Genomic DNA, 12,620 nt, shown 5'->3' with positions numbered 1-12,620 from the left:
GGCCACACCAGTGACCTATACAGGGGATTGATCCGAAATCCCAGCGGTCGGAATCCCGGCGTTCAAAATCCCGATGCCGGAATCCCGACCGCTGAAATCCTGACAAGGGAGGACGTGCCCCCCCCCCTGCGGGCTCGCTGCGCTCACCACGCAGCGGGCCCGGTGCCCCGCTTCGCTTGGCACACTAATTTATTCTCCCTCTATGGGTGTCGTGGACACCCACAGAGGGAGAAAGTGTCGGGATTCCGGCGGTCGGGATTTCAAACGCCGGGATTCCGACCGCCGGGATTCCGACCGCTGGGATTATAACTGCATCCCCTATACAGAACTGGGCACAGTATCTAGATGAGGCTGCAGCAGTGACCTACTGTATACAGAACTGGGCACTGTATCTAGATGAGGCCATACCAATGATCTATACAGAACTGGACACAGTAGATGAGGCCGCACCAGTGAACTATACAGAACTGGACACAGTATCTAGATGAGGCTGTACTGCCAATGACCTATACAGAACTGGGCACAGTATCTAGATGAGGCTGCACCAGTGACCCATACAGAACTGGGCACAGTATTCTAGATAAAGCCGCACCAGTGACCCATACAGAACTGGGCACAGTATCTAGATGAGGCCGCACCAGTGACCTTTACAGAACCGGGCACAGTATCTAGATGAGGCCGCACCAGTGACCTATAAAGAACTGGACACAGTATCTAGATGAGGCCGTACCAGTGACCTATACAGAACTGTGCACAGTATCTAGATGAGGCCGCACCAGTGACCTATACAGAACTGGGCACAGTATTCTAGATGAGGCCGCACCAGTGACCCATACAGAACTGGGCACAGTATATAGACGAGGCCGCACCAGTGACCTATACAGAACTGGACACAGTAGATGAGGCCGCACCAGTGACCTATACAGAACTGGACACAGTATCTAGATGAGGCCGTACCAGTGACCTATACAGAACAGGGCACAGTATCTAGATGAGGCCGCACCAGTGACCTATACAGAACTGGGCACAGTATTCTAGATGAGGCCACACCAGTGACCCATACAGAACTGGGCACAGTATATAGACGAGGCCGCACCAGTGACCTATACAGAACTGGGCACAGTATCTAGATGAGGCTGCACCAGTGACCTATACAGAACAGGGCACAGTATCTTGATGAGGCCATACCAGTGACCTATACAGAACTGGGCACAGTATCTAGATGGGGCAGCACCAGTGACCTATACAGAATGCTCCCTTACATCGGCAAGTATGTATGAAGTTGCTGATGTCGAAAACCATGTGCACTGCAGGTGGTGCAGATGTAACATGTGCAGAGAGAGTTACATTTGGGGGGAGTTATTTTGTTTCTGTGCAAGCTAAATACTGGCTGCATTATTTTTATACTGCAATTTAGATTTCAGTTTCAACACACCCCACCCAAATCTAACTCTCTCTGCACATGTTACATCTGCCCCACCTGCAGTGCACATGGTTTTGCCCATTTTGATAACAAATTTGTACTGCAAACAGATCTGAATAAGGGCCTATATACGGTATACAGACTATGTATATATCTTCTTGACATTTTTCTAAATATTAATCTGAAATTTAACAGATTGAATGAAAAAATATTTTTTTTTTTAGGTGAAAGTAATTGTTTTATTGAACGGCCTTGAGTAATTAATAAAATATGGGATAAAATAAATAGGTAATGGGATAATAACCTTTTATAAAACTTTTAGTTTCTGTGATTATTTCCACGTGCTAGGCCGGGCGAAGTATGAACGTTAATAGATTTTCCACTCGCGAACAATGCATCCATTCCCAACTTTGAAAGAGAGAGAGAAAAAAAAGTGATTATTCCGACTTTTCCTGTTACATATCTTATGTTTATTTAGAGCCAGTAATATTCTTGGCATGGAAGACAGAATGGCGCGCAATAAAACCTCTGGCCGCAGCTTAAAATGTAATATCGTTAACGTGTTAGTGTTGCTGAGAGCTACGCAGTGAAACTGATTCAATATATTAAAAAGCCAATGGTAAATCTGAGATTATTACACTCCGAGAGATTTTATGCTGATTAACCGTTTCATCTCCACCAGACATGTCAGCTGCAGTGGCCGACTTTCGCAAGTATTTTGGATTTATTATAAAGTTGACCGACGGGGAGCATTGTGTATGGGGTCTTTGTGGGAACAGTGTGGCCCCTGTGTCTCTGAATGGTGTGACTTACATTTGAATACAGTAGTGGATAGGTACAGGGCACATAACCGTAGCTGAATCAGCAGGGGACACTGACATAAATATCAGTGTGGCAGAAAACCACAGGGTTTGGGGGGGGGGGGTATTCTGGTTCACTCACAAAGGCAAATTCCTACTCAAATGGACAAAACCATGTGCACTGCAGGTGGGGCAGATGTTACTTGTGCAGAGAGAATTAGATTTGGGTGGGGTTTTACTTCGAAGTGAGATCTGTATTGCAGTGTAAAAATAAAGCAGTCCGTATTTTCCCTGCACAGAAACAAAATAACTCACCCAAATCTAATTCTCTCTGCACAAGTTAGATCTGCCCCACCTGCAGTGCACATGGTTTTATCCATTTGAGAAGGAATTTGCCTTTGAGAGTAAACCAGAATAAGGGCCTTGGTACCTTCAAAAATGTTTTAGGTCAAGGATGGGGAACTCATGGCCCTCCAGCTGTTGTTCAGCTACGCATCCCAACATGCCCTGCAACAGTTTTATCATGGCCAAAGAGTAAAACTGTAGTAGGGCATGCTGGGAAGTGCAGTTTAACAACAGCTGGAAGGCGAAAGGTTCCCCATCCTTGGTTAAGTTAATAGAAGGAAAACATATGAGGGCCCTGCTCATGAGCACTTACATTGTAAATGGAAGGGTCAGATACACAGGGGTGACACAGATGGGGTAGACAATGAGCATGGAGCAAAGTTAAGGTGAGACTTGACTGGATTTGGTAAGAAGTGGGAGTGTTGGAGGTAGGGGTGGGAGGAAGTATTCAGTAAGCAGGAGAGATGGCGTGCATTAGCATAGAGAAGAGGAGGGGCAGGAGGTTACTAGCCTGAAAGTACTGCAAGGTGTTGATCTGACACAAGAGCAGTGGCGGATTCAGGGGGGGGGGACACCCGGGCACGTGGGCCCCCCCCTCGTCATTTCATTTTATAGCTGAAGACCAGGGCTTTCCAACGAGCCCAGCCCCGTGTCTCTAGCCCCTCGGGAACCGTAGATATCGCCTGGCAAAGCTGTAATGTTTTTCCCCAGAGGATAATATGGGACCCGTCAATTACAACCCCCACCTGGTTCTGATGGCTGCCATTCCCCCCCCCCCCCCCCCCCGGCATCACAGAAGCTTGTGGTTGATCTCCTTCAATTCCAAATCGCTGGGACTTCAATATGATACCAGGCTCCGTATCGGTCAATCAGTTCCAGAGATATTGCGTGTAAACCGATTTTTTTATTTTTTAACCCCTTCATGACAGAGCCAGTTTTTGCCTTCCTGACAGAGCCCTTTTTTTCAAATCTGGCATGTATCACTTAAGTGGGGATAACTTTTTTTTGCTTTTACTTATCCCAGTGATTTTGAGATTGTTTTCTCGTGACACATTGTACTTCAAGTTAGTGGTAAATTTTCGTCGATACAGTCTGTGTTTTTTTGTGAAAAATACCAAAATGTCGTAAAAAAATGGAAAATTTTGCGATTTGCAAAATGTTAAATTTTCTGCTTGTGAGACAAATAATCTTACCACTCAAAATAGTGAATAACTAACATAGACCATATGTCTACTTTATGTTGCCATCATTATTTCAACCTCATTTTCATTTTTTTGGACACTAGGAGGCTTAAAATATGAATAGCAAATTCTCAAATTTTCAAGAAAATTTCAAACTCTGATTTTTTTAGGGACCAGGTCAGTTATGATGTGACTTTGAGTGACTTGTATGTGAGACACCCCCATAAATGATGCCATTTCAAAAACTGCACCCCTCACAGTATTCAAAACAGCATTTTGGAAGTTTGTTAACCCTTTAGGTGTTTCACAGGAATTAAAAGAAAGTGTAGGTGAAATTTCAAAATTTCATTTTTTTTGCAGATTTGCAATTTTAATACATTTTTCTAAGGAACACAGTAGATTTTACTAGAGAAATGTGACTAAAAATTGATTCCCCCAATTCTTTGGTTTTCATAAATATCCTATATGTGGCCCTAGTGTGCACGGTGACCAAACCACAGGCTTCATAATAGAAGGAGCACCTACTTGATTTTGGAGCCTCCTTTTTATGAGATTATTTTTTAGGCACCATGTAGGTTTCTAGGCACCATAAGATGCTAAAAGTTAGGTACCCCCCCACAAGTGACCCCATTTTGCAAACTACACCCTTCAGGTAATTCATCTAGGGGTATAGTGTACATTTCAAACCCCCAGGGGTTTCACCAATTGTGGTACAACTGGGCAGTGAAAATGAAAAAAATTAATTTTTCATTTTCACAGCTCAGTTGTATCAAAATTGGTGAAACCCCGGGGGGTTTTAAATGTACACTATACCCCTTGATGAATTCCCTGAAGGGTGTAGTTTGCAAAATGAGGTCATTTGTGGGGGGGTTCCACTGTATGGGTGTTTCGGGGGTCATTCAACCAGAATCTGTGCTGCAAAATCCAAAAATCACTCCTTCCCTTCTGAGTCCTGCCATGCACCCAACTGGTATTTTTTGGTCACACATGAGGCATTGCCGTACTCGGGAGAAATTGGGGCACAGATTTTGGGGTGCTTTGTCTCCTTCATTCCTTGTGAAAATGAAAAATTTTGAGCCAGATCTGCATTTTTGTGTAAAAAAATGTAATTTTTTACAGAAAAATGCAGTTCTGGCTCAAATTTTTTTATTTTCACAAGGAATGAAGGAGACAAAGCACCCCAAAATCTGTGCCCCAATTTCTCCCGAGTACGGCAATGCCTCACGTGTGACCAAAAAATACCAGTTGGGTGCATGGCAGGACTCAGAAGGGAAGGAGTGATTTTTGGTGGTGGAATGAATGGTGGGTGCTATGTCGCATTAGCAAGACCCCCGAAGCACCAATACAGTGGAACCCCCCCACAAGTGACCCCATTTTAGTCACCAGCTTTGGGAGGGGGGCTGGCGCTGCGGCTGGCGGGGGGGGTGGGAGGGGTGCTGGTGCTGCGGCAGCCGGGTGGGTGGGAGGGAGGGGGGCTGCCGGGTGGGAGGGGGGGGGGGCCGGGGGTTCGGTGGTAATCGGTGCGGTATATACACACACACACACACACATATATATATATATATGTGTGTATATATATATATATATATATATATATATATATACAAATATATACACACACATATATATATATATATATATGTGTGTGTATATATATATATATATATATATATATACTAGGTGATTCATCGCGCCCTACGGGCGCTCTTCACACCGTCGTAAGGGGCTGCGCCCCCTTAATTTGTGAACGTTTGTATATGAGAAATATGGTTAGAATTGTATGAAAGATGCCCTGTATTGCAACTTAGGTGTCCGCGAATCGCGGGAGGGGGGGTCGCGGGGTGGGGTGCCGAGAATCGCGGGGGGGAGTGTGTGTGCCGTGAATCGCGGGAGTGGGGGTTGCGGGGGGGGGTGGGGGGGGTGTGACGCGAATCGCCACAAGAAAAAATCAACACAGAAAGGTCAACACATGTAAATGTTGACATAAGTGTGGCACTTCATTGGTGTCCATGTCGACACATGAGAATGAATATGAAAATATTCAAAAAATGAAAAAAAAAACTTCAAAAACTCATGTCAACCTTTTTCATTGTCGACCATAGCCATGTCAGTGTTTTCCATGTGCAATTTAATTCTGGAGCTGCCGCGAATCACGGGGGGTGCCGCGAATTGCGGGAGGGGGGGGTCGCGGGGTTGGGTGCCGCGAATCGCGGGAGGGCGGGGTTCACAGGGGTTCCGGTGGGGGTTTGCCGCGAATTGCGGGAGGTGGGGGGTCACGGGGGTGCCGCGAATCGCGGGAGGGGGGGTTGCGGGGGGGTGTGACGCGAATCGCCACAAGAAAAAATCAACACAGAAAGGTCAACACATGTAAATGTTGACATAAGTGTGCCACTTCATTGGTGTCCATGTTGACACATGACAATGAATATGAAAACATTCAAAAAATGAAATAAATCTTCAAAAACTCATGTCAACCTTTTTCATTGTCGACCATAGCCGTGCCAGTGTTTTGCATGTGCCATTTAATCCTGGGGCTGCCGCGAATCGCGGGGGGTGCCGCAATTTGCGGGAGGGGGGGGGTTGCGGGGGGTGGGTGCCGCGAATCGCGGGAGAGCGGGGTTCATGGGGGTTCCGGTGGGGGGTTGCCGCGAATTGCGGGAGGGGGGGGGTCGCGGGGGGGTGCCGGGGTGCCGCGAATCGCCGGAGGGGGGGTTGCGGGGGGTGTGACGCGAATCGCCACAAGAAAAAAATCAACACAGAAAGGTCAACACATGTAAATGTTGACATAAGTGTGGCACTTCATTGGTGTCCATGTCGACACATGAGAATGAATATGTAAATATTCAAAAAATGACAAAAAAACTTCAAAAACTCATGTCAACCTTTTTCATTGTCGACCATAGCCATGTCAGTGTTTTCCATGTGCAATTTAATTCTGGAGCTGCCGCGAATCACGGGGGGTGCCGCGAATTGCGGCAGGGGGGGTCGCGGGGGTGGGTGCCGCGAATCGCGGGAGGGCGGGGTTCACAGGGGTTCCGGTGGGGGGTTGCCGCGAATTGCGGGAGGTGGGGGGTCACGGGGGGTGCCGCGAATCGCGGGAGGGGGGGTTGCGGGGGGGTGTGACGCGAATCGCCACAAGAAAAAATCAACACAGAAAGGTCAACACATGTAAATGTTGACATAAGTGTGCCACTTCATTGGTGTCCATGTCGACACATGACAATGAATATGAAAAAATTAAAAAATTAAAAATAAATCTTCAAAAACTCATGTCAACCTTTTTCATTGTCGACCATAGCCGTGTCAGTGTTTTGCATATGCCATTTAATCCTGGGGCTGCTGCGAATTGCGGGGGGGGGGGGGGTGCCGCGAATCGCGGGAGGGGGGTCGCAGGGGGGGTGCCGCCAATCGTGCAAGGGGGGGTCGCGGGGGGGTTCTTTTTGCCGCGAATCGCGGGAGGGAGGTCGCGGGGGGGGTGTTTTTTCCGCGATTCGCGGGAGGGGGGGGTCGCGGGGTGGTGGTTATGCCGCGAATTGCGGGAGGGGTCGTGGGGGGGTTCTTTTGCAGCGAATCGCGGGAGGGGGGGTCGCGGGGGTGTTTTTGCTGCGAATCGCGGTAGGGGGGGTCGCGGGGGAGCGAGTGTTTTTGCCGCGAATCGCGGGAGGGGGGGCGCGCGGGGGGGGGGGGGGGAGGTTTTGCCGCAAATCGCGGGAGGGGGGCGCTCACCTGGTGGCTGTGGAGTAGCAGTGCTGGGCAACATGGGAAGGCAGTGGGTGTCTGGCACTGTCTGTGGGCTCACTGGGCTGGTTCTCTGTCACATACCTCCCAACATGACCCTCTCCAGGAGGGACACAATGCTCTGTTTCTAGACTTCCCCTTAATGTATGATTGCCATCACCTGTTTTAAACAGGTTAATTTCTCAGAAAGGTGTTCAGCACAGATGAAGGCAATCACACATTAAGAGGAAAGTCCAGGAACAGAGCGTTATAGACACAGACACCCACTTTGAGTGACAGATGTAGCCAAATATATATAAGATATATATATATAAATATACTTTTTCAGTGCATACTGTACATTTTTTAACTTTTTCTGCAGCTTGATGCTGCTGCTGCTGCTGCGGGGGGGAGGGGGGAGGAGGGCAGCGCTGCGTGCGCTCCAGACGCTCCGGGGGAGCTGCTGCTGCTGCCGGGTGAGTGCCCGGCGGGGTCGAGAGGGGGCTGCACATCGGTGGTGATCGGTGCTGTACTTGACAGCACCGATCACCAGTGAATCCCTGTGTTACCGAGCGGCTTAGCCGCCGGTAACACAGGAAACGCTGTGAATGGCTGTTCAGATTTGAACAGCCAATCACAGCGATCGCCGACCGGGGGGGGCACCCCTGCCCCCCCTGGGCGGCGAGGGGGGATGTCTGCTGTCAGGGACAGCAGACATCACCTAACTGTCACTGCGTCTCTAGACGCAGTGACAGTTAGAAGTCATGACGTATATATACGTCATGTGTCGGGAAGTACTTCCCGACCATGACGTATATATACGTCAAATGTCGTGAAGGGGTTAAATGTAATTTCATGGCTGTTCATGTTTTTTGAGGGCAGATTACTCTGGAACCAAACATTCCAGTTTCTCTGAACCAAAATCATTCAAAGCCCACTCAAAAGTTCCTCAATGTGATACTTGTCTAATGTAAATGGGTCAGTTGGTTCCGAAGATACAGCCGGTTAAATGAGATAACTAGTTAAAGGGGGGGGGAGGGGTGGTTTTCTCTCCCCCTCACACCAGAAAATGCAGGGACTAGGCTGGTGTAAAAGGGACCAACCTGGGAATGCATTTTCAGGTGTGAAAGGGGTATTATTTCAAATAGCTGGGACCTGCAGTGCTCTGAATGCAGCCAGGCTCTGCCACTGTCAGTGGCTATCACTTCTGCCTGGCGGCGGCTGTCCCCCATTTACCGCGACCATGTATTCCCCCTTGGCAATGAGCATGTAATCCCACATGGCAACGAGCATGGAACCTCTGGCAATGAGCATGGAACCCTTAGCAATGAGCATGTAGATAAGCAGCACTTATGTAGCATCATTTTTAAAAGGCATTATGGTGTTTGGCATAATACATAATGGACATAATGGCGTGTAATTTAACGTGCAATGGACATTATGGTGTAAATGTTTAATGCGCGCCTTTGGTGGACAATGTCCCTGTTTATGAAGCGTATTGTGAATTTTGGCTTAATCTGTGTGGCATTATGTGAATTCTAGCTCAATCCATGTGGCATTATGTGAATTTTGGATCAATCCATGTGGCATTATGTGAATTTTATCTCAATCCGGGTGGCATTATGTGAATTTTGACTCAATCCGTGTGGCATTATGTGAATTTTGGCTCAATCCGTGTGGTATTATGTGAATTTTGGCTCAATCCATGTGGCATTATGTGAATTTTGGCTCAATCCGTATGGCATTTTCTGAATTTGGCTCAATCCATGTGGCATTATGTGAATTTTGACACAATCCATGTGGCATTATGTGAATTTTGACACAATCCATGTGGCATTGTTTGAATTTTGGCTCAATCTATGTGGCATTATGTCAATTTTGGCTTATTCCATTTGGCATCATGTGCAAATATAATGGGGTCTAGTATTTTGTTGCATAATGTGTAGAAGTTGTATATGGTGTTGTACACTACACTCAAGGACACGCCCCCTGTTGAGTGGCCAAACCCCCTTTTCTGGAGCGCGCCTTCGGCGCGCGCACAACTACAGCCTTCACTTTTGTCGCCATGGTGGGCCTGCGTACTTTAAATGCCAAGGCCTATTTTTAATCCCATTACCACCCTCTCTCTGCCGCTCTCTTAGCATGTACACTGGCACCACTAACACCGCCCCGCCCCCACCTAAACCCTCTTTTATCATGGTGCCCCCCCTGTCATTTTATCCTGGATCCACCCCTGCACAAGCGTAGTAATGCTGTACAAACGCAGGTGAAAAATCTGTGGTAAAGCAAATTGGGTAAGACTCGTAAGAGGTCCTGCTTATCAATTAGCCGAGGTTAGATACCCATGTTCTACAAAGACGCTACCTAATTGGTATTTGTGCAGGCAGGCTCTGTCCATTTTGTGGTGAGAAAACCCTGATTTGAGCAGGAGACCTTTGTCAGACGTGGTCCAGAAACCTCAAGATTCCAAATCTGACACTTATGGAGCTGATTGCCCAGTTGTAGAATAGCTGGTGCCACCTCCTCCTTACTCGGGTGAAGGCTAAGTGCCGTAGCTGTGTAGCAGCCTAATGCCCACTACAATATTTGGGGACGATGGTGGGGAGGTAGATGGATGAGCACCAGCCAGTATTAAAAGGATGTTTGATGCTTTGCTTTCACTTGTGCAGTGAAATCCCAATAACACCTACTGTATATACAACATTTAGCATTTTCTGCATTTTCCTGATGGTTGAGGTTCTGGAGAAGGAGGTTCCTCTGTTATCACACATGGTATTCTCATGGACATCCTTAGCCTTTCCTCTAGATTCTTTGAATGCCCATTTTGATTTCCAGTCTCCATGTGTTTCTTCTGATCACTGGAGTCTGGGTTGGATGGGGCAGACCTTCCCTCAGAGCAAGGTTGCGGGGCCACAAGACGTTACAGAAGACCACATTAGGCACTCACTTTTGTTATGAGCTTTCTAGTATGTGTTACGACAATAACTGTGCCACTACTAGCCAAATTACTATTAAGCCTTTCCTCACCACCACATCCATCATCAACATTTGCCTTAGTACTTTAATCTGTCGCTGATCCCTTATCCATTGGTAACAAATCTATCTATCTTTCCAGGGCCGGCGCCACCACTAGGCAGCTCTAGGCATTTGCCTAGGGAGCCGGCACCTGGAGGGCGGCAGTTCGCCCCTCACCCCCAGCATGTGCATAAAGCTGGCGGCGTAGGCGTCCCTGCAGTGCTGGAGCGGGCAGGGGTGTCCGTGCCGCGGGGGTACCTGCGGCGCTGTCACTGTGTATAAAGCTGCTGCTGGCAGCGGCGGCGGGGTCCCTGCAGTGAATAGAGAATAACTAGCGCTATGCGGCGGCGCGGGAAGCGTTCTGGGTTTGAAAACACTTGCCGCACGCTGATTGGCTGAGATTCAGCCAATCAGCGTGCGGCAAGTGTTTTCAAAATCAGAAGCGCTTCCCGCGCCGCCGCATAGCGCTAGTTATTCTCTATTCACTGCAGGGACCCCGCCGCCGCTGCCAGCAGCAGCTTTATACACAGTGACAGCGCCGCAGGTACCCCCGCGGCACGGACACCCCTGCCCACTCCAGCACTGCAGGGACGACGACGCCACCAGTTTTATAATACAGGTACCACCCCCCACCCCCCCCCCCGGGCACCGGGGCGCCCCCACCCCGACTCGCCTGGGGCACTCCGGTGCCTTGCACCGGCCCTGTATCTATCTATCGATCTATCTATCTAGATATATAGTTTTTATTTGTTTTGTTTATACCAGCAACCTGGGTCATCAAGCTCTGGTGCCATCTTGGTGAGTGGATTGGTGGGTTTTGATCCCTGCACACTATTTGCCTCAGCTTGAACAGCCAGTGCTATGTAGCCAATGACCAAGGGTGCCGAGAGGAGGGGGGGGGGAGCGGGTACTAGCAGGGCCCCTCGACTTTAGAGTGTGTTTCACACACCTTAAACATTTTTGGGGGTGTGGCCTAATCGTGGGAGGTGGCCGGCATTCCTCTCGTCAGCCCTGCCAATGACAATGTCTCTGGGATCACGTGACCGGCTTCTGTACTGGCTTCTGGGATCACGTGACCGGCCTCTGCACTGGAGAAGGTTCATTCTGGAACATGGAAGGCTCACAGGGGACTGCTCTTGTTAAATTGCTCCTTTCACTAAAAAATGTCGGATCCAGAACATGATTTACAATTTGTGTTAATAAAATGTTCCTAATTGTTCACCTAATGGGACCCTCCGCAAATAACCTGGCACAGTAACAGCTTCCTGGGAAATGTGTCCTTTTAGAACATTGATATTGAAGAAACAGATTTCTGTAAATACTCTGCTCACAGACTGTATTCCATCAGTAGCGTTCCCCTTCTCCACCGTCACTATTCTCCGCAAGAAGGGCGAGATGCTGCATCACTTAGAGAGAGATAAAGTACCAAGCAATCAGCATCTGTCATGGTAGTGAAACATGGTAGTTAGGAGCTGATTGGCTGGTGCTTTATCTCTCTCTCTCCACTGTATCACTCTCCAAGCAATGATGCTAAAGAATCCCTGTTTATGCAGAATTATACATACACTTATTCAGAAGTGATCACTTGGCTGCGTAAAACAGATAAACGCTGCTCATCGCCAACCGTCTGAACATCCGCCCACCCTCCCCCACGCTGTGCAAATCCCCACATTTCCATGCAAGGTGATGTTTATGTCCAATTTTCGCTGGACCGTCCCATTTTATGGGGGATGGTTCCATGTCCCACCCGTGGCCTGCAGTGTCCCACAGTGGGGTGGGGGGGCAGTTGGTATTCCCCCCTTCCTGCCGCTGCTCTGGGACGCTTCACGATCAGTCACGATTCACAATGGGTTTTAAATACCAGTCAGCCTACGTCGGATCCAAACATCCATGCCCAGTAAGTTTGTGTCCGAATCGCAGACAGTTGCTATTCTCCGCAACTGTTGGTAATCCCCCCCTTCCTGCCGCTGCTCTGCTGAGCACAGCATCTATTCAGAGACAGAGGGGCTGGGGGCTTTGCCAGCAACTCACACAGGGCTAGCCCCCTTTGACTGAGGCCACACACCCTTTTCAGGTGCACACACAGCTCCACCGTGCGAGCGTTCTGGGAGGTATGCACTGCCTGTGATATAGTCAGAC

The sequence above is a fragment of the Crinia signifera genome, chromosome 3 (genome assembly GCF_055691185.1).
Source record: "Crinia signifera chromosome 3, ASM5569118v1, whole genome shotgun sequence".
Taxonomy (NCBI): Eukaryota; Metazoa; Chordata; class Amphibia; order Anura; family Myobatrachidae; genus Crinia; species Crinia signifera.
The sequence above is the reverse complement of the archived record's forward strand: the minus strand, read 5'-3'. Positions refer to the sequence as shown.